Below are 24,083 nucleotides of genomic sequence, written 5' to 3'. Positions count from 1 at the left end.
TTTATGAATAAGATGTTTTTTATGTAATATATATTAAGGTATTGTTTATATTTTAGATTATAATAAATAAAAGTGCATTAATTCCTTAGTTTATTTCTTTTATTTAAGGAACAACCCTTGGTTTTCCTTTAATTTAATGTTTCAGTTTTGTTTATCTCAGTTTCAGGGATTAATATTCACATTAATGTCACTTAATTATAAGAGGAATTGGTTTAGAAGTGTTAAAATCATAAAAAAACAGTCCCAATTTTACCCAGATTTTCCAAAATCTCAGTTGAGATTACGAATTCTCAGTTGAGACAGCAGAGGACAAAATTCAGCAAAAATTCGTCCCCCTACCTACTTGCTGTCGCGACTGAGATTTTGAAAATCTCAGTCGCGACTTGCGACCTACAGGGACGGGATTGGGGGCGAATTTTGGTTCTTTTCCTATTCCTACTCTATTTACTTACCTATTCAACTATCCTAATCAATACCTATTACTTACACCTATTTAAATCACCTCTTTTTACACCAATCAATCATCTTTTCTCCTCCTAATACCAAGATTCACTCATCTTCCCCATAAATCTTTACCCTATTCATCTTCTTCTTCCCCGATTCACCACCATTATCTTTTACTCTTACTTTTATCCTTTCATATTTTCTTCATCCCATTCACCAACTTTCACTTCAAAAAATGCCTAGACAAAAGACCGTTGCTAACAAAGCTAAGGCCACCGAAGTCAATCGATTACGGGTTCAATATGGAGCATCGTTCGATATTACGACGGAAGCCGAAGGACGCAAATATCGTCGATTTTCTAATAGCCAAATAGAGTTCGTCGACATGCTTTTTCTTGACACCGACACGGTAAATACACTTTCTTTTACCGAGCGCATTGATGAATTTCTTTCCGTTCTTGGTTGGAAACGATTTGCTAGTATGCGTTTTCCAAGTCTTAAATCACATATTATTGAGTTTTTGGTTACTCTAACCTATGACAAGAAGAAAGGAGTTATCTCTTTTCGGAGTGATGGAGTTCGTTATGACGTTGGGTATGCGGCCATGAACCGTTGGTTTGGTTTTCCTACTCGGAATTTTTATTCCAAGCCAAAGCCTTTTAATTCACACACGGTTTGGCAATCTTTAACCGGTTTAGATGTTTTTAGTCCAAAGAATACATCAAGTAAGCTACTTAAGGATGATTGTATCTTCTTCTTTCACAAGTTTTTATCATTCTCCTTATTTGGTCGGGTTGAAAGTTCCAAAGTGCAAGTTCGTGATTTGGTTGTGTTAGATGCTATTTTTAAAGGTTTGACCATTGATAATATTGATATGATATTTACTAATTTAGTTCGAGCTTCCAAGTCCCGCAATAAGCAAGTACCTATGGGTAATTTAATTACCGGCATTGTTTTGGGCGCTCGAGGTGAATTAGCGGATTATCAAAATATGCCTTATGTTGGTTTACCTTCCTTGGATCTCACGGCACTTCAAAGGGCCAATTTATTGAAGAAAATGGGACCACCCGCTTTTATCTCTTATGCGGATCGCACAAGACGAGTTTTTGCTACCATGGGTAGTGAAGCCTCGGGTTCTCAAGGTTTAGGTGCCCAAGATGATGATGAGGACGATGAAGAGGAGTTTGATGACGAGGAAGCGGAGGAGGAGCATGTTGATGTTAATGCCAACGAGCAAGCAAATGTAGAACCGAATGTTGATGACCAAGTTGGATGGCAACGTGTTTTGACACAAATGAACGAGCATAACCGTCACATGAATTTGCGGTTAGATGAAGTTGTTGCTACCAATTCCGAAATGAGTTCAAGGATAACCACGGTGGATGCCAATATCACTACATTGAGACGTGAGCACAAATCTACTCGTCGCCGGTTGCTATCTTTCTTCCGACGCCAAGGAGTTGAGACTACGCCTTCTCCACCACCTTCACCTTGATAGGTTTTATCCTTTCTATCTTTAACTCATTTTCGTTATTATTATTATGTCTTGTTAAATTTAGTACAATATTTACAATTATGTTTGGTACAATTCTCTTTATTATTATGTTTGAATGTTATCGTATTATTATTTTCAATTCTAATTCGTATGGTTTATTTCGTACTATTTTTCGTGTTTTATCAATTTTTGCACCAATGAGGATATGGTCCAAATTAAGTGTGGGAGGAGATATTTCATATTCATTTTAATTTTAAGTACGAATGAATGCCACGAATGAGAATGAATGCTATTTATTTAAAGTATAAATGCATATTGTTATTCAATTGTTATTCAAGTTTAAGTCAAGTATAATATGCAACATTTTTCAAAAACAAATGCAACAATTTTTTTTTTATAAAGTGCAACACTTTTCATAAATAATAGCTATTTTTCATAAACGTAAATTTTTGCAAAATATATTTTGCATATGTTTTCAAACACTTTAACTTTTAAAAATAATGTTAAGCATATTTTAAGGTTATCTTTATTGATAGAAATAATATTTCTATACGGGCTATATTTTTACAAATATTTTTACAAATCTCCGATACGATTTTAACAAAAACGTCTCGAGTGAATGTATATAAGTAAATTTCTTTAGTTTCTTTTTTTTTAAAAAAAAAAAATTTGCGCAATGCGCTTACATTAAAGAAGAAAGAAAAATCTCCACCAGATCCGAATGTGATTCGAACTCATGACCTCCCAAGGCATAGGTAAGCTCTCAACCACTAGGCTAAGAGCTTCACCACAGTAAATTTCTTTAGTTTCAGATCTCTATTTTATATCATGAATTCATATAAATATAAATCTTATTTTCAATTTTCAATTAGGTTTATAGGCATAAATCAAACTAACAACTTTAGCTTTTTAGCTCGATATGATTTTTCGTCTTACATTAAAAACCAATTGAAGTTTTTAAGGAAACTTTAGCCATAATACATGTTGAATTTCAAATCAAAATCGGATGAATGTGCTATTTTTCTTTTCCCAATTTATCATTTTCATTTTTATAACTCATGTTAATTTAATCAAGTAGTTGTATTCTTAACTTTTGGCCACGATTGAGACCAACCTTATCACAATCGAGGTATGAAAGGGAAGAACATTAAGTACCGTTTACTTTTGGCCACGATTGCGACCACCTTTATCACGGTCGAGGTATGAAAGGAACGTTAAAAATTAAAGAAAAATTATAAGTGTTTAAAGTTTTAAGTAACGATTGCGTCCACCCATGGCATGGTCGGTACCTCTTAAACGAACACAAAAGCAAATAAAATGCGTATAAAGTTACGATCGAGACCACCCTTATCACGGGCGTAACTAAGCAACTATATTAAACCTAAGTCCTTAATAAATCCATATTTGTAATAGTTTAGGTTTGGGAAAGGAAATTTTGTGCTTAGAAATGCCTTGAGACGAAAGATTCAAAAACATGCGTGCTTACACCGTCCCGAATACTTCAATATAAAAATTGAAATACAATACGAATGATATATCTCTTTTACACTAGCTAGTTTGATACTTTGCGTATAAATTTACCATGAAGAGTTTATCTTTCGGTTTAACTAATTTAAAGAGGAATATATGGATATATGTTCTATTTATAAAGAGATTGATTAAAGGATAAATTCAGTGAAATTTTGCTCGGGACTAGCAAAAGCTTAAGTGTGGGAGTTTGTTAAGCCCAAAATATACCTAAAATATCATACATAAATACGTTAAATTTACATTGAAATCGTGCTAATTATATTGATTTAGAATACTTTTACGTCTTTATTTACTTCTTTGATGCAAGGTACTTAATTATTTGGTTAAATCCAAATAGGAGCGAAAACGGAGCAAAAACGGAGCTAAAATGGAGGAAAAACCTAAAAAACGTATCGAGAATGCATATCAGTCAAAAGAACGCTCAAGGAGGACGAAAAGCAGCCAAGAGACAGGGAAAATTCTCTCTGTCGCGACTAAGATTTTCATAATCTCAGTCGCGACTTACGGAAGCCAGCTCGGGAGAAAGATGAAGTCTTCAACTCACCCATGTATCCCCTATCGCGACTGAGATTTTCGGAATCTCAGTCGCGACAGCGAACTGTTCTGCACACAAAACACATGTTTTAAATCGGAAAAACGCGTCTGTTCGTTCGGATAAAAGCGACCCTTCACCAGCGGACACGACCCATCATTTACAACCTTTCAACAACTATAAATAAGTGATCCATTTCAGAATTGAAAAGGTTGGAAAAAGTTAGAGAAATTAGAGAAGAAAGTTATTATGTTGAGTTTCTGATTCAGAAAAGAATCAGAAAGTTAGATTACATTTCTGTAAACAAACTTGCTATACACAAGTTGTTATTAGATTAGTTATAAACACAGTATTAGTTTAGTTTCTAAGGTTGATCAGAGACAAGTTTTCATTCTGGTAGTGGACCTAGCAGTCTCTATTCCGAAGATCCAGCGAGAAGAATTGACGGCTGAAGCGCATGAGGTTTGACGCACCTACGGAGTTTGAGAGAAAGATTGTCAACCCGGATCTCAAAGTTTTCGTTACAATGCTATCCAAGTTTCTACTTCTCTGTTAACTTGTGAAAATTCACATTTCATTAATGATATACTTATTTATTCAATATATTCTTACTGTTGATTATTTTGATATTGTTCTGACAAAATGATTTTCAAAATGATAAATTGGTGTTTTTATTAAAACGTTCTATTCCATCTTATTCATATAAGAACTTTGTTGAACACTTGACAGATTTAGTTTTTATGGATGACATGATCGCTGATCGCGGCTTATCAGACATAAAATACTAGTTTGATTAAGGTAGGAATCACCTCAACATCAGGGGGATTTCTACGGTTCAAAGCCATTTAATTGAATAAATCGCTATATTGTTACATGTCCATAATCTTTACAAAGTTAAAGTTGTTTTCTTTGCTTTATGAAAATAAGTTTTACACCTTCTATTTATTCCAATTACGGAAGTATCTGTCTTGTAATCAAAATCCCAAGACAGAACTGTTCTCTAAACTCGATATAATACTTCTATCTAATCCTAATTTACCAAAACCAATTCCATCAATTAAACGTATTTCTTTTATTAAACCTAAACACGTGATTAAAACCGAGTTAAATAAAGTTTTAGTTAAAAAGCGTTCCCTGTGGGTTCGATATCTTTTATTACTACAAGCGTATACCGTGCACTTGCGGAAATCGCTCAACAAGCAGCAGCAGCGTCAGCGAATTCGGATACGAGAGTAACAACAGCTGACACCAGAGTGTCTCTACAAGGAGTCGAAAACCCAACAATATAATGCAAAATCGCGACCAATGCCAGCACCGATGGCTCAAACCGCGATGGGGATTCATTAGATTATCATAAACCATCTAAAAACATCAAGGAAAGTAGCAATTAAAACTGTTATAGTGGAAGGAAATATTAATTCTGATGATGATCTTTAATTTTTATATATATGAAGATAGAAGCTATGGCAATAGGAAAAAGGTAGGAGAAGAAGAAAGGGACAATGGAGAAGGGGAATATGATGGAAAGAAGAGAGATTTTAGAGAGAGAAATTAAGAGAGAGAAGAGAAGAACAAAAATAAAAAATTAAAGGGAGATGGAGAAGAGGGTATATTTGATTTTTATTTTCTATTTTGGGGTTTGTTTGTGATAATTAGATAATAAGAGGGTTTAATAAATAAAATAAATAAATATAAGCACCAAATTAACTCTTTTCCCTTTGACTTTTAACACCGTTAGTCAATTTTGTATGTGTTTGCTAACGGAATGAAGTACATGGTACCACTTTGCAAACTTTTAAACCACATGGGTGCAGTTCGAAAATGGGCCAAACCACAAGGTTTATTTTTGTACTTTTCCCTAAATTATAAATATGTAATAACGTAAACTCCTTCAATTAAAAGGTTTTGAACCGCAGACAATCCTCCTACGGTCGGGTTAGATTGATACCTTAACCAAATTAATTCTTAAAGAATGAATTTGCCTCAGTGTTCAACAAAGTTTCCTTGTAAAGATATTGAATTTAACTACGTTTTAATGAAAACACCAGAACTCACTTCGGATCATTTACAGAAGTGCTACATAAAATTATATTGAATTGCATGAACTTTATTAGATGAAGTGTGAATTTGATACAAGTTTACAGAGAATAAAAAGCATGGAAGCATTCAAAACGACATGAGAGTTCCGGGTCGTCAATCCTTTCCTCAAACCTCGTTAGAGTTTGTCAGGCTCCGGGGTCGAATCCGCTACTTAATCTTCTCGCTGAATCTTCGGAATAGAGATGGTTCTTCTACTACCAAAATGTAAACTAGTTTGAACTGATCTTAATCTAAATCTAAATGCTACTGTGTTTGTAATTAATGAGTAAACAATGTGTGTACATCATATCGTTTTTACAAAATCGAACTTCTAACTCTGAATCGTTTTTGACTCAGAATTTCTGCATAAATTCTGTACTAAATCTTAACTCTCAATTAATCTCTTCAACTGTGAATCAACTCTTTATTTATAAATGTTGAAGAGTCGTGTCTAGGGGACGTGTCTGCTGTGAAGAGACGTTTCTATCCAATCAAACGGACGCGTTTCTTTGAAAACGAACATGTGTATATTGTGCTGACAGAAAATCTGATGTTACCGAGATTAGGGAAGTAAAATTTCAGTCTTCGGACGCAAGAGGAGAAGTGACTAGGCGATGCGTGTCGCGACCGAGAATAGGGAATCTCGGTCGCGACACGGATGATTATTCCCCGTCTTTGACTTCGTTTCTCGTCTTCGTTTCGGTGCGTTTGATTTTCTTCGTCTTTGACTCTTTTCGTAGGGTTTTTCCTTCGTTTCTGATCTCTTTTCGTTCCTATTTGGATTTTACCAAATATTTAGGTACCTTGCATGAAAGAAACATATTCGGACGTAAAAGTACTCTAAATAGATATAAACAACACAAATTCATAGTAAAACTGATGTAAATATAGATGGTATTTTAGGTATATTTTGGGCTTAACAACAGTGACCGACTGGATCATGTCTGTCTTCTCAAAAAGAGTCTTTATGGGTTAAAGCAAGCACCATGAGAATGGTTCACACGGCTTCGAACATTCCTCTTCTCACTTAGGTACAAGATGTCACAAGTTGACAACTCTCTTTTCATCAGATGCACCGACACTGAAAAGACCTACATTTTGTGCTATGTTGATGATATCCTCATAACAGGTAACCACCCTGCACATATCACTAACACAATTGCAGCCATTGAATAGGAGTTTCCCATTCGTAACCTTGGCAAGGCAGAATACTTTCTGGGAATTGAGATAAGATATGAGAAAGATGGCATTCACCTGTGTCAGGCCAAGTATGTGGCTGACATCCTAGACAGAGTGAAGATGATTGACTCCAAACCTACATTGACTCCAATGGCCACCACACCAACGCTTTTCAAAGAGCTCGGCATCAGTTTACCCTCTGAAGATGAATACCGAAGCATTGTGGGAGCACTTCAATATTTAACATTCACTCGTCCTGACATTGCATTTGCAGTTAACAAACTATGCCAGTTCCAACACTGTCCAACTGATGAACATTGGAAAGGAGTCAAGAGAGTCTTACGCTACATTCAAGGCACATCCGATTTTGGGATAGTCATGTCTATCAAACCACTAGATCACATTTATTGTTACTCAGATAGCGATTAGGGAGGGTGTCCTGATGATAGAAGATCTATGGGTGCCTTCTGTGTCTACCTTGGATCTAGCATTGTATCATGGCAGACTCGCAAGCAACCAATAATAGTCAGATCCTCCACTGAGAGTGAATACAAGGCAGTGGCAAATGCCACGGTAGAGCTGCTATGGTTCAAATCACTTCTCTCGAATCTGGTCTTCCCTTTATCCACCCCGGTTCAATTATGGTGTGACAATGTTGGGGCAATCTATCTTACTTCAAATCCAGTATTCCATGCTCGTATGAAGCACATCGAGCTTGATTATCATTTTGTTTGAGAACAAGTACAAAATGGATTTCTCAGCGTCCGATTCATTCCAACTGATGATCAAGTTGCAGACATACTCACCAAGCCACTAGCTCCTGCTCGCTTCACGATTCTCCGCTCTCGACTCTTTTTTCGTACCCGCCATCGGCTTGAGGGGGGGTGTTAGAGATAATGTTACTATTATCCTGTAAATAGATTCCTATCTAGTTAGAGTCTCAATTTGTCTATATCACTAGCTAGGTAGAGTTTCAATACTCTTATACTTATGTATTGTATTCCTATACAAACTACAATTGTCTCATTATAAATACAAGGCCTCAGATCCATAATCATTAAGGTGATTCAAAACATTATTGTGGCTATTACTTATCTCTCTCTATCTCCATATTATTCCTGTATATCAAATTATACATTCAACAACCCCTACATAGCCCTCATTATTTCCGTCTCTACCGCCCCAGACCTCCATTTATTCGATCAATTTTTTTATTTTTATAAAACTCAAAACTTATTTTACTTATAGTACATTAATTATTGAAATATCAATTGTTAAAAATTATCCCAAAAAATAATTATTAAATTATATCTAAATTCAATAGTAATCATTAAAATTAAGAATAGAGTCTCCTAAATGAATTCAAAAGTCAATAACAATAACACATATTCTGATATTCTCTTTACGTCTTTTCCAATCATGAGTTGTTAACAAAAATAGCACAACTTGAGGCCCCTAACATTTATTTCACAACCTCTCTCTTAGCAATAATAGAAATAAGTTATTCACTATGTTCTACAATAAATTGGGGACCAAAAGAAACACCACACGGGCTACTACCCCTCCTCGAAACGTCATGCCCCCTGAGTCTTGAGGTATGTAATGTTGAAACACCTTTCCACATGATTTTGATTTGACAAAATTATTTAAAGTTAATCCATGATTAAGGGGCAATTAAATTTAAGTTCTTTGATTTAATTGTACTAATGTGTTTGTTCAATGTTGAGTATAATTTTAAGTGAACAGAAATAAAAAAGTACGACAGAATGAAGTCAGCATGAGCCACAGAAGCTGAGTATAACTCGACTCAGCATAATAGAAGAAAATTCTTCTTTAGAACAAATGATTAAAGATGAAGCTGGCCAAGGAAGCTGAGTAGAACACAACTCAGTATCAAAGAAGAGAAATCTTCCTCTAAACTAAAGCTTGCAGACAAAGCTGACCACGGAAGCTGAGTAGAATGCAAGTCAGTGTCGTCAGAGACTAAGTTCAAAGACAACGGCTATTAAAGTCAAGCTGAGTGTTCTTCAGGACAGCGCGAATCATCCGTTTGCTAAAAGACAAGATCCGACAACTGTCTGCACCAATAACAGAAGCGTTGGAATTATGCACAGATTCAATTTCGAGACGCATGGGTCAACTGGCATTTGGCTAAAAGACGAAACTGGCACTAGAAGACAAACCTGTAGGAAGAAGACAAGCCTGGCGCCTGCTAATTTCAGACGACATGATTGGCCTGCACATTCTGAATGCTGACCAAGCATGTGACGTAAGAGAGCCGTTTGAATCCAACGGATACTTCCAGATTCAAATGCTTAGAGCTTCAGAATCAACTATAAAAGGACAAGACCATCTCTTAGATCCTTTGCCGAAATACAAAGAGAAAAAGAATATACATACAAAGCACATTCAAACAAGAAAGAAGATCTTACACCAAATTTCTATCTCTGTGTAAAAGCTAGATTGAATTTGTATTCATCTAAAGTGTTCTTCATCTAGAAAGAACAGATTTGTATCAATTGTAAAAGATTGAGAGAGTGGTGTTGAGTACTCGGTTTTAGTACTCAGCGGTAGAAAAAAATCTGAGTGTTCGGTTATAGCGCTCAGTAGGAGTTAAGTAGACGAATAGAGGAAGGTACTCTTGCATATTCAACTGCCTTGTAAACGGTTTGTGCTCTACCTTTAAAGAGCTCAGTATTGGATTGAAAAAGCCCGGAAGGACTCTGGGGACTGGACGTAGGCGGTGAGGCCGAACCAGGATAAATCTTGCTTAGTAATTTCTAATCCTTTCTCTCAATATATATGTATGTGCTGTTTGCTTAAAATTACTCAGGATATAAATTGTATAAGCTGACACTGAGTAATCAGAGTGCTGAGTTGGAAGCTGACCTTAAGGGTTAATTCCCAACTCACAAGTAAAACGGTTCTAGTCAGCCTCTGACTAAAGCTGTCTTACATCTCTCGGTCGTGCTGACTAAAATTTGAGCTAAGTAATTTAAAGAATTGATTAAGTCAGCATTATTAAACGAAAAAGTTATATTAGTTTCTAACCCCCCCCCATGGAACTAATCACACGGGACCAACAAGTGGTATCAGAGCGCAGTAGCTCATTACTCAAAGATATAACTATCTTGAGCTGATCCCTAAATGGCTGAGAACAGCACTCGTTTCCTTCCAGGAAATCAAACAACACAGATTCTCCCTGAGGGATTATCAATTAGTCGGCCTCCCTTGTTTTTCGGATCAAACTATACATTTTGGAAAAATATGATGAAAAACTTTATTCAAGCTACAAACATGAGTGCATGGCTTGCAATAGTTCAAGGCCCATATGTGCCTTACAAAACTGTAGACAACGAAAAAGTTGTTAAGAGTGAAACTGAGTGGTCAGAGGATGACCTTAGAAAATTGCAAAATAATGCTTCGGCTATCAATATGCTTCACTGTGCGTTAGATGCTGTAGAGTACAACAAAATTTCAGGTTGTGAGTCAGCACAGGAAATATGGAAGAAGCTGGAAGTGACCTATGAAGGTACAAGCAAGGTCAAGGAATCAAAGGTGAACCAACACATTAGACTATACGAGCTATTCGAGATGAATGACAATGAGGACATCTCTGAAATGAACGCTAGATTCACCAACATCATAAATGAGCTGAAAAGACTCGGCAAGAACTTCACAGAAGAAGAACAGGTGAAGAAAATATTGAGAAGTCTACCCAAGAGCTGGAAAGCTAAAAAGATAGATGTGGAAGAAGCTCAGGACTTGACCACATACAAATATGATGAGTTGATCGGATCTCTGCTGACCCATGAGATCTCCATGAAAAACTTTGAAGCTAAAGAGAAGTTAGAAGACAAGAAACAAAAATCACTTGTCATGAAAGCTGACTCAACAGAAGCTGACTCATCAGATGATGAGGAGATGGCCATGTTCACAAGAAAGATGAAGAAGCTGTTCAGAAAGAACGACAAGAATAGCAAGAGGTCTTTCAGAAGAAACGACAAATACAAAGCTGAGCCCAGCGACAGCAAATACAAGAAGGACAGCTCGAAGCCTGTCACATGCTTTGAATGTCATCAAACTGGGCATATTAAATCAAGCTGCCCCACACTGAAGAAAGATAAGGAAGGTAGCAGAAAAGCTATGGTGGCAACGTGGAGCGATAGTGATGAGTCAACCTCATCAGAAGCTGATGCCACTGAGTCGACGAACATATGTTTCATGGCTGACGAAGCTGCTGACCTATGCCAATCTAAGCAAGCTGACCTCTCAGATGACACTGACCAAGAAGACCACTCCAATGAGGTAACATCTCTTCTTTTTGCTTAGAAATGAAATGGTAAATGCCTTGAGTGATTTATATACACTGACCAAAAAGTGTAATAAGAAAATAAAGGCACTCAGCAGGCGATGTGATGAGATTGAGGAGGTCAAACTGAGTGATCTCCGATATCTACTTCAGGACAACACCAAACAGGATGAAAATTTGAAAATAATGCATAAATTTGTCTCTAAAGTCCAATCAGACTCTAAGAAGCTGAGAAAGGACATCACAACCATACAGAACCAGCTGAGTACATTGGCTAAGAAAAGGTTCTATCCCAATGCTGAGTTTCAAGGTACTGGTCAGCACAGACAGTACACTCAGCAGAACAGTCAGTGTGACTGTTGTGGGAAAAGAGGGCACACCATTGATGTGTGTTGGTATACTCAGCGGAATGTCCAATGCGACTTCTGCGGAAAGAAAGGCCATACTACTAAGGTATGTTGGCATGCTCAGCACAATGGTGCTGACCAGAAACAAAATTACCCTCAAAGGGTAACCTATTGTGACTTCTGTAGTAAAGCTGGCCACACCATAAACATATGTCGTCACAAATTAAAATATGACGCTTCACCTGTTCATGCTAACAAACGAGGACCCAAAAAGAATTGGGTACCTAAAGATGAATAGTTCAAAATGCAGGTGAGCCTGAGGTGCGTGGAGAAGTCAAAGCTTTAGTATATTAACAGCGCATGCTCGAGGCATATGACCGGTGATGAAACTCAATTCATCACACTTTAGCGTAAACGAGGTGGAAGTGTAAGCTTTGGAGATAATAAGAAGGGTAAGATAGTAGGTTCAGGTACTATCGGAGGTAATCCTACTATTGAGTCAGTCTCCTTAGCCAGCGGCCTCAAATATAACCTATTGAGCGTGGCTCAGCCGTGTGACAGCTGTAGAAAGGTTGTATTTAATGCCATTGAGTGTCGGATACTCGAGAGAAAAACGAACGATTTGATTTTAACTGCCCCTCGTGTTGACAATGTGTACATGTTGAGTTTAGAAAAGAATTTTTCGAAAAAGATATGCTTAGTGTCAAAGGAGGACAACTCTTGGCTATGACATAGGAGACTTGGTCATGTAAGCATGGACCTCCTTACCAAATTAGCAAGAAAACAATTAGTTGAGGGTTTGCCCAAACTTAGATTTGAGAAAGATCAATTATGTAATGCTTGTCAGCAAGGTAAACAAACTAAAAAGTCTTTTCAAAGTAAAAATATTGTCTCAACCAAACGTCCATTGGAATTACTACATTTGGATCTTTTCGGACATGTCCAGCCACTCAGCTTGGGCGGTAAGAAATTTTCCTTAGTCATTATAGATGATTTCTCTCGGTATACATGGGTTCTCTTGCTGAGTAGCAAGGATGAAGCCTTTGAGATGTTTTCAACATTGATAAGAAAACTTGAAAATGACAGAGATTTAAAACTAGCTCACATCCGCAGTGATAATGGCGGAGAATTCAAAAACCAACAGTTTGATGAATTCTGTGAAGTCAACGGCATTGACCATAGTTTTTCTGCTCCTAGAACTCCTCAACAAAATGGGGTAGTTGAGAGGAAGAACAGAACTCTAGTTGAAATAGCTAGGACAATGCTGAGTGAGAATAGGCTTCCAAAGTATTTATGGGGTGAAGCTGTCAACACAGCATGCTATATACTCAATAGGGCTTTAGTTAGACCTATTCTTAAGAAAACCCCCTACGAACTTTGGAAAGGACGAAAGCCCAACATTGGATACTTTCGTGCCTTTGGTTGTAAATGCTTTATACTCAATACGAAAGACGACCTAGCCAAATTTGATTCTAAAGCTGATGAAGCGATCTTTCTAGGGTACTCAACTAACAGTAAAGCATATAGGATGTTCAATAAACGAACTCAAGTTGTAGAAGAGTCTGTCCATATAGAGTTCGATGAAACTCACCCTGCAGGAAAATCAAGTTAGTCTGCCGAAGATGACCCAAGCTCAGCTTCCGCTGACCAAAATGGAGCCACTGAGTCATTACCGCATGGGCTGACCAAAGGTAAAAGCGAACCCAAAATTTCCTTTACTGACCAATCTAAAACTGCAGAGATTGTTGAAACACCAGCTACTGACAACTCAACATTACCCAAAGAAATCAAAATTCCAAGAGGACATTCGGAGAAGTCCATTCTTGATGCTGCTGAGAACAACCTGATGACAAGAAATCAATGTTGCGTTCGTCTGAGTCCATGAACCAAAGAATTTCACCGATGCTGAGCATGATGAATTCTGGATCAATGCTATGCAAGAAGAGCTTGATCAATTCAAGAGAAATGAGGTATGGCATTTAGTACCAAAACCTAGGAATCAAAAGACCATAGGAACTAAGTGGGTCTTTAGAAACAAACTAGATGAGCAAGGCAATGTAGTCAGGAACAAAGCCCAATTCGTAGCCCAAGGCTATAGTCAGCAAGAAGGCATTGACTATGGTGAGACCTTTGCTCCCGTTGCTAGGTTAGAGGCTATACGAATATTGTGTGCATATGCTAGTTTCATGAACTTCAAACTATATCAAATGGATGTCAAAAGTGCTTTTTTTAATGGATTTATAAACAAAGAGGTATATGTTAGTCAGCCTCCCGGGTTTGAAGATCCAAAATTTCCAACCCACGTTTATAAACTCAAGAAGACCCTGTACGGCCTGAAACAAGCACCACGTGCTTGGTACGAGAGGTTGACCAGTTTCCCACTGACCAGGAACTATGTCAGAGGCAACGCTGACACAACTCTGCTCATTAAGAAAAAGGGTAAAAATACACTGCTGGCACAAATTTACGTAGATGATATAATCTTTAGTGCTACTGATGAATCTATGTGCAAAGAATTTAGTAAACAGATGCAAACTGAGTTCGACATGTCAATGATGGGGGAACTCAACTTCTTCCTTGGTCTACAAATCAAGCAAGGAAAGAACGGCATCTTCATCAGTCGGTCTAAGTATGCCAAAGAAATGTTGAAGAAATTCGATATGGAAGAATGTAAGCCCATATCTACCCCAATGGGTACTGACACTGTCCTTTATGCTGACGAGAAAGGTAAGTCAGTAGACAGTAAGTTATATCGAGGTATGATTGGCTCTCTACTTTATCTTACTGCTAGTAGGCCTGACATTCAGTACTCAGTATGTTACTGTGCAAGATATCAAGCTGACCCCAGAGAATCTCACCTTATAGCTGTAAAAAGAATTTTTAGATATTTACAGAGCTCAGTTAATGCAGGTTTATGGTATCCAAATACAAATGACTTCACACTCATTGGATACACTGACGCTGACTATGGACGAGATAAGCTAGAGCATAAGAGTACTTCAGGAGGGTGTCACTTCCTTGGAAGCTGTCTAGTATCTTGGTTCAGCTAGAAGCAATCGTCAGTGGCCCTATCAACAACTGAAGCTGAGTACATTGCTGTTGGAAGCTATGTGGCCCAGGTCCTATGGATTAAGCAATAGCTGGAGGATTATGGAGTACAAACTGACATAATCGAAGTCAAATGCGACAACAAGAGTGCTATTGACTTGTCCAAAAATCCAATCCAACACAGCAGGATGAAGCATGTCAGCATTCGACATCACTTCATTAGAGATCATGTACTCAAAGGGGAGATCAAGCTGACCTACGTACCAACAGATGAATAACTTGCGGATATCTTTACGAAGCCTTTGGCTCGTGAGCAATTTAACATACTAAGGGAAGCTATCGGTATGTCTAATCCTCTTCAATAAAATTCTATGCTTAAATTGAATGTTGAGTGATTACCATGCTGAGTGATTTGTGCTAAATTAGTAACTATTGCATGCTGAGCTAAATATGAATTATATCACCCTATGCTGAGCAGACATACATACTGAGTGATTATCTTAAGCTGAGTTACTAAGCACATGAATATTTCCTCTACGTAAAACTGAGCACTTAGAAAGACAAAAATGCTTGAGATTCTAGATATTGAGTAAAAGCCAGTGAAAAACAATAAATGCTAGCATGCACATTAAATAGCCACCTAGGATGACGTAAGAGCAATAATTAGAAATCACATGCGCCGAATGTGTCATAAATGCCAGGATTCCAGTCGATTGATCATCTCGATGCCAAACCGCCATTCCGACCTATCAGATCAACTCAGCATTCCTATAAATAGTGGACGAATTCCCACTCATACCTCTTTACATTCAAAATTCCTGGCATTCAATCTCCCTCTCTCTTAAATCCCAAAACCTCTCAAAATTTCTCAAGGAATCATGTTTGACGATTCACAAAATATCTCCGGTGCCGGTTACGACGACAACCGCTCCGATGAAAATCCTCCTTCCCCTGCTCAGCAGGACTATGAAGAGACCTCAACTGAGTCTCAAGGAGATGGTCAGCATGACCAATCTAAAGCTACCACTCCGAGCAAAAACCAAGCTGACCAGGCCACTCCGTCGAAGAAACAGAAGAAGAAGCAACCTAAGGTATTTCTTCAGGTTTACAACAGTGTAAAGAATTGTGAAGTACTCCGTTGCCGGTGGTTCTCTCCCAGCTTTGTACCAGTTGAAAAACCGTTATGTGAGTGGATTTCCAAAAATGGCTGGTCAGAACTCTTCTCTCTCCCCGGTAAAACTTACCCCCGGTTAGTAAAGGAATTCTATTCGAATCTCAGAGTGGATGAGGACAACGCTGACCATCTTGTCACCAAGGTCAAAGGCAAGGACATCACGATTACTCCATCCTATCTAGCAACTCTGCTAAAGCTGTCGGCCAAAGGTACAGAATTCAGGACCACAAACGCCAAACTTGACTATCCTGTTGAGTTCTGTAAGCCAAAAACCCACATAGGTGAAATAGCCAGCACGTGTATGGGTCAGAATCAAAAAATGGCTCATTACATCCTGACCAACTTCATATTCCCTAAAGTCAACTCCACCTCATCAGCCTCCAACTTCGAGCAGTGCTTCATCTGGCACATGCTGACCTACAAACCGCTCAACATGCCCGTATTTCTTGTCGGTGCATTTCAACGGAGCACAGGGAAACTCAGGTTGGGCTCCCTTATCACAAGAATTCTTGAGGACCATCAGGTGAGCACGGTCGAAGAAGTTGAGACTTGGGGTACGGAAATCACAGCGGCACTGCTGTTCGGATTAGCATACAACCAACCCATCAAGTCTAAGAAAGGAAAGGGGGCTGTGGTTGAAGAAGAACCCGAAGAAGGGGATAATATGGTTGAAGCGGCATAGGATGCGCTAACCACAAAGGGAAAAAAAGTTGCTAAAGAGCCCGCTGACCGAACAAGGCAAGGCAAGAAGCGAAAAGTTGACCTGTCCGCAAAGGATGTCAACACAGCTCCGAAAAAGCTGAGAATAATATCCAGTGCGAAGAAAGCTGATGCTGAGCAAGAAAAAGGGGAACCTAAGTCAGCGGAGAAAAGGCAAGTTGAGCCTGAGGAAAAAAGTGAGGAAACCCCTGAGCAACCTTTGAAAAAGAAGAAGAAGACTTCTGGGTTAAAGCCAATTGATGCACCTCCTCTTGACTTCGTAATCTCTGAAGACTCACACTTTGTGAGAAGTCAAGAAATTGATCTTGAGAAAACTCCTACTAACCAAGGAGAAGAACTTGGTGATATTGGAGGATGGTTTCATGCTGATAAGACAGGCTCTGCTGAGCAAAGTGAGACAGTTGCTGCTGAGAAAAATAAAACAGTTGATGTTGAGCCGAATGTGAATATTGCTGCTGAGCAAAGTGAACAAGTTGAAACTGACCAAGCTGAGCATAATGCAAAGTCACCAGTGAAGGACAAGGTGGTAAAGGCCTTGATGCCGACCTTGGTATTAACTCAGCCTCTGAGTCCCTTGACTCCATTGCTGCTGATCCCTCTCCTCCAACAAATAAGAACAGCACAGGCAAACGGCTCAAACGAAAGACTCAAAAATCTCCAGTCATTGACCTTCTGGATGATTCTCCTCTAAGGGAACCAATAACTGACCTCACCAAACTCCAGTTTCCATTCTTCTCCACCGTCATTGAGCCAACCCCAGATCAACTTAAGGAAAAGCAAGCCTCTATTTCTCAAGCTGAGGAACAAGCCGACCCCAAAGCTCCTCAAGGTCCTGTTTCTGCCGAGCACGTGCTCGAAGTTCCTGCTACTCAAGACAAAGAGTTAGCAAAGGAAAATCCTTCTCAGGTCAGCACTGAACTACCTCAACCTTCTGAAACTAATCAGCTTCAGACTGACTCCGAGCAGGTCAATATCTCTGCCGATCCACCTCTTTCTACTCCTTTATCGCAGAATGATAACTTTTCAGTTCCTTCTGGTGATCTGAATAAAATCCCCACTGCTGACCAAGCTGGAACATTTGCTTCTGGACAACACCAAACTCCTTCTCCATTCGGTGATATTCCAATTCCGGCCTCTGAACCACAAAATGATGAATCCTATGCTTACTTGCATGCTACTGAGTCTGGACGATGAATCATTGACTCAGCTCAAGCCTTACTTCAGGATATTCATCAAACCAATGCCGATGCTGCTGGGTCTGCCCATGTTGAGCCAACACAACTTTCCTCTGTCACTCAACTTTTAACTGAAATCAAGGGTCTCAAGGACTTACTGAGTGTCATGACATCCTTTCAATCTCAACAACCCAAGCAAGAATCAATAGTGAAGCTGGCTGAACTCCAGCTGACAATGGTCCATCATATGAATTCTATCCAGGGCCAACTCAATACTTTATCAGCTGCAAACTCAATCTATGCAACCTCTACTGAGGTTAATCAACTTTTTACCCAGCTAACTTTTGAGCTGACCGGAGCTCGTGAACTGATCTCCTCCTCCTCCCAGTGTTCCATCGAGCAAATTAGTGAAGCCGTTCGTCTACTCAATTTGAGTAAAGAGGAAATGGACACTGACCAAGTGAAGACTAATGAGATTCTGAAGTACAGTCAGTCTACATTTGTGCAAGTTCGGCATACCAACGCTCAACGTCAGTTCTATGATGCTGCGTTGCTCAAAATGTACCATCAATCTTATGCTAAGCTGACAGACTCTATCACTTGGATCGGGAAATCACAGGAGTATCTCTTAAGGATGCTCAGTGCCACTATTAGGATCCCCGCTTCCACTCTGGATGATGGCATGGAAGTCTTCGATGGTCTTCAGGAGAGTACGAGTTAACTCCAAATGTACTCATCAAAACTGACTCGTGCTGTTCTTCACGGGACATTTACTCCTCCTTCATCGGATCTTAGCAAAACGGGGGAGAAAGAACGCGCTGATGGGACTCAGCAGAAGTATGGTTTAACTTCTGCTGACCCAAGAAATCCAAGTCAGCAACCAAGAACTGCCAAAGGCAAAGGCAAACTTCAAGTCAACATACGAAGATAGATTAGGAATAGTCCTAGACTTGTAACCTTTGACATGTTCTATTTTTGTTGTTGCTGACTATCTATATAAGCATTGTCTCTTTTCAAACTGACTTATTTATATGCGATGCTTACCTAATATAATTCTATGCTGATCTGTCATACTTAATCTAAACATTGAACAAAGCAAAAATCTTGTGAACATAAGGAAAATACAAGTAAAATATACTCAGCACATATAAATCTGATACCCATACAATAACTCTAATACATATGTGTCACACTGAGTAACGACAATATGTTCCAAGCATTAAAACGCTTCTGAAAACTGACCTAGGCTCATCTGAATTAGATCTTGGAAGGTCTAGAATTGAACTAAGTCAGTATAAGCATGTCTTATTTTTTTTACTCGATTAAATCTTAGAAAGTTTAGAGTCAATTTAAGTCAACAGATGCAACCCTTACGGGGGAGAAATTTCAGAAGTATGAAAGGTGATTCAATCATTGGGAATCTCGATGCTGAGTTCCATAATTAAATATTTTTGCCAACATCAAAACGGGGGAGTTTGTTGAAACACCTTTCCACATGATTTTTTATTTGACAAAATTATTTAAAGTTAATCCATGATTAAGGGGCAATTAAATTTAAGTGCTTTGATTTAATTGTACTAATGTGTTTGTTCAATGTTGAGTATAATTTTAAGTGAACAGAAATAAAAAGTACGACAGAATGAAGTCAGCATGAGCCACAGAAGCTGAGTATAACTCGACTCAGCATAATAGAAGAAAAGTCTTCTTCAGAACAAATGATTAAAGACGAAGCTGGACATAGAAGCTGAGTAGAACACAACTCAGTATCAAAGAAGAGAAGTCTTCCTCTAAACTAAAGCTTGCAGACAAAGCTGACCACGGAAGCTGAGTAGAATGCAAGTCAGTGTCGTCAGAGACTAAGTTCAAAGACAACGACTATTAAAGTCAAGCTGAGTGTTCTTCAGGACAGTGCGAATGATCCGTTTGCTAAAAGACAAGATCCGACAACTGTCTGCACCAATAACAGAAGCGTTGGAATTATGCACAGGGTCAACTGGCATTTGGCTAAAAGACGAAACTGGCACTAGAAGACAAACCTGTAAGAAGAAGACAAGCTTGGCGCCTGCTAATTTCAGACGACAGGATTGGCCTGCACATTCTGAATGCTGACCAAGCGTGTGACACAAGAGAGCCGTTTGAATCCAACGGATACTTCCAGATTCAAATGATTAGAGCTTCAGAATCAACTATAAAAGGACAAAACCATCTCTTGGATCCTTTGCCGAAATACAAAGAGAAAAAGAATATACATACAAAACACATTCAAACAAGAAAGAAGATCTTACACCAAATTTCTATCTCTGTGTAAAAGCTAGATTGAATTTGTATTCATCTAAAGTGTTCTTCATCTAGAAAGAACAGATTTGTATCAATTGTAAAAGATTGAGAGAGTGGTGCTGAGTACTCGGTTTTAGTACTCAGCGGTAGAAAAAAATATGAGTGTTCGGTTATAGCGCTCAGTAGGAGTTGAGTAGACGAATAGAGGAAGGTACTCTTGCATATTCAACTGCCTTGTAAACGGTTTGTGCTCTACCTTTAAAGAGCTCAGTATTGGATTGAAAAAGCCCGGAAGGACTCTAGGGACTGGACGTAGGCGGTGAGGCCGAACCAGGATAAATCTTGCTGAGTAGTTTCTAATCCTTTCTCTCAATATATATGTATGTGTTGTTTGCTTAAAATTACTCAGGATATAAATTGTATAAGCTGACACTGAGTAATTAGAGTGCTGAGTTGGAAGCTGACCTTAAGGGTTAATTCCCAACTCACAAGTAAAATGGTTCTAGTCAGCCTCTGACTAAAGTTGTCTTACATCTCTCGGCCGTGCTGACTAAAATTTGAGTTAAGTAATTTAAAGAATTGATTAAGTCAGCATTATTAAACGAAAAAGTTATATTCGTTCCTAACCCCCCCCCCCCTTGGAACTAATCACATGGGACCAACATGTAATCCTCACGGTTGTAAAACTAGGGTCCAGTTTGTACATTAGTATGAGCCTGGAGATGAACAACTGGTGTAACAGGTTGATTAACTCTAGCTTCGGCAGGATTTTTACCTCCACTACTTGTACCTTTCTGGCTACAATCTTCTCTCAGTGGTGGTATTTGATATTTCTCAGGTTACCCCTTAGCTTCTTCCAGGATCATTACGTCCTCTTTCCCCTTAGCAGGAGAAAGGAACTTTGTTTGTCTCGACGTGAGCCCTCCTGGTTCCTACTGGGGTTTCTACAGTCTTCTACTGTGAAAAAACCCTCGATCATCAGTTTGGTCATGTTTTCTATTGACTTCTGCAAATTATGCAAAGCGTTGGCAATGGTAAAGGAAGATCCCACCTCAGGGATCTGCACAGTGCTTTCCCTCGTTATGTTTGGGCGAACATACCCCACTTCTTCCAATTCTGGGAATGTTCTCATAACTCATATAAAGAGAGAAGAAGAAGACACAAATATTTGTTCGAAAAAATGATAATTTAATTTGTTATTCTTTGTTAACTTGAAGCTTAAACATTTAATGGATAAATGAAGCTTTAAATAAAGAGTGAATTGTTTGTTTACTCCATGAGGTCCTTCTAAACGTATGTTATAAATTGAAAACAGATAAATAATAAATGAGAAATTAAAGCTCAAAGTTATCAATTTTTAAAACAAACAGCTCAAAGTGATTAATAACTTTAAATAGTGGTTACTAGAGAATTAAATCGCAGTATTGGAATTAAATGGAATTAATGTTCATTGTTAATTCTTTAAAACATTCTAATGGTTACATTGGTCTTAATTGTGATTGACGCAAATAACTTCATTATGATTAATTTTTCATCAAGTGAAATAAAATTTGAATTAATTAAGCAAAAAACGTTTCATCAAGTACTTTCTCATTTTTCACATGAAAATATCATTGACTATTATATATGAAAGATTGAGATATTGTTTGTTAACTTGTGCACGAATCATGCGAAGGGAATTCAAAATTCGTGGCACATTTCCATTTAGCCACGGGAATAATATATTCTACAACAAATTATGGCTACATGATATAATTATGATACAAGTACTTTTCTTTCGTGAAAAACATACACCTATTCCATGAATTAATTCGTTATTCTTTGTTAACTTGAAGTCTAAACATTTAATGGATAGATGAAACTTTAAATAAAGAGTGAAGTGTTTCTTTACTCCATGAGGTCAGTATATTATAAATTCAAAAAAGATAAATAAAAAATAAAAAATTAATGTTCAAAGTGATCAATTTTTAAAACAAACAACTCAAAGTGAACAACTTTAAATAGTGATTTCTAGAGAATTAAATCGCATTATTAAAATTAAATGGAATTAATATTCATTGTTAATTCTTTAAAACATTCTAGTGGTTAAACTGATCTTAATTGTGATTGACTCCAATAACTTTTGTAAGATTAATTTTTCATCAAGTGAAATAAAATATGAATATGAAAATCTTCACTCACCGAAACAAAATAACAAATGAATGGAGATACGCAATTATAGTCCTACACCAGATGCTCAAACAAACAACAAAGAAAAAAGGGAAAAAATGCAACTGTTGACTATTCTAAGCTTTTTTTTCCAACAAAAGCATAACACTTTCAGCGTCAACAATTACGAAACCCTGAAACTATTGGTCCGCAAAAAGCAATCAACATCATCGCTTCTTCTTTGTCAATGAACTGCGTCGTTCAGCTTCTTTCTCTGCAACCAAAACATGGAACTCTGGCCCAAGCATCTTATTTATACTAAGAGCCATCGTGCTACTCAAGTTGACGATTTCCAATATGAGTTCTAAAGTTAAATTGAAACCTAAGGTTGATAAAACACGAACTGCATTTGCAATCCAGCATATTTGATGCCTTTTCTCCAGAGGTATGTTCATGGGAGCTCTGTCGGATTTGCTATTTTGTTTTAATTGATCCCCCACCATATTTTCTCTGACATCGACATGCTCACCAACCCATATAAATCCATTGCATCCAAGTATCAATTCCACATCATACTCTACTAGATGATTGAAATGTTGTTTTTGTCTTTTCACTAGATAAGGAGGGACTGTCAGCAGTTGACCCTTTTCAAGCTTTCCATACTTCTGACTTCTTGCTTGTAGTTGTAAACTGCCATCATTCTGAAAGTTACGAACTTCAGCACATATAACAGCATTCTCCTCAAAAACATTACGCATGTTGAGTTCATCTACAGCAGTTCGCCGCCTCTGAATACCATCAGGCAAATTCGTTGAAGAAAGCATTAAAACAACATCCTGTCTGAAATTTATTTCCAATTTCCAACGCTTCTCAGCAACCTCAACGACACGCTCAATAATGATATCTCCGATCTCTGGCTTGTACATAGAGCGCAGTGAGCGGACATAGACTAGCATGTTCACACGCTCCACCACTCCACAAAATGATGCCACCACTTCACCGTTGTGTACCATCGTTCCATATCCTTTGAGAATGTTGTCCTCGAGGCTAATTGGGGATAGTATCAGCGACGGTGACTGAAGCATCGGAATGGACTTTAGAATACAAAGACTCGAGTTGTTGCAGAGCTCTTTGCAGTCTTGTCTTTTGTGTTTGATTCAACGGTAATTGTATTTCTCTCATCTTTTGCTCTTCTTCTTCAAAATAAAATATGAATTAATTAAGGGAAACCATTCCATCAAATACTTTCTCATTTTTCACATTAAAATATCATTAATTATTATATATAACAGATTGAGACATTGTTTGATATATTCTATCAAAGTTGTGGAATATTTCCATTTAACCACTAGAATAATATATTGTGCAACAAATTATGGTTACGTGACATAATTATGATACAAGTACTTTTTTTTGGTGGAAAACATACGCATATGCCATGAATTATGCCACGAGTATTATTTTTCGGGACAAACATACACTTATGCCACAAATTTTGCCACATAGGAGCGTAGTTTCTACGTACATTCTAAATACGATTATGCTTAAGAATTTCAGTAAATAAATAACATCGAGCCTATGTTCTACATACAATTTTGAATAAAGGAAACAAAAATTGATATG

At 37.9% G+C, this 24,083-nt stretch overlaps 1 pseudogene; it reads right to left on the bottom strand.

Annotated features, from left to right (window-relative positions):
• Nucleotides 1-22,650: 22,650 nt before the first annotated feature.
• On the bottom strand, nucleotides 22,651-23,660 carry LOC136214931 (exosome complex component RRP4 homolog; annotated as a pseudogene).
• Between the last annotated feature and the right edge of the window lie 423 nt (nucleotides 23,661-24,083).

Source organism: Euphorbia lathyris, chromosome 1 (genome assembly GCF_963576675.1).
Source record: "Euphorbia lathyris chromosome 1, ddEupLath1.1, whole genome shotgun sequence".
Lineage (NCBI taxonomy): Eukaryota > Viridiplantae > Streptophyta > Magnoliopsida > Malpighiales > Euphorbiaceae > Euphorbia > Euphorbia lathyris.
Note: the sequence above shows the minus strand (reverse complement) of the source record. Positions and strands in the feature narration are given on the sequence as shown.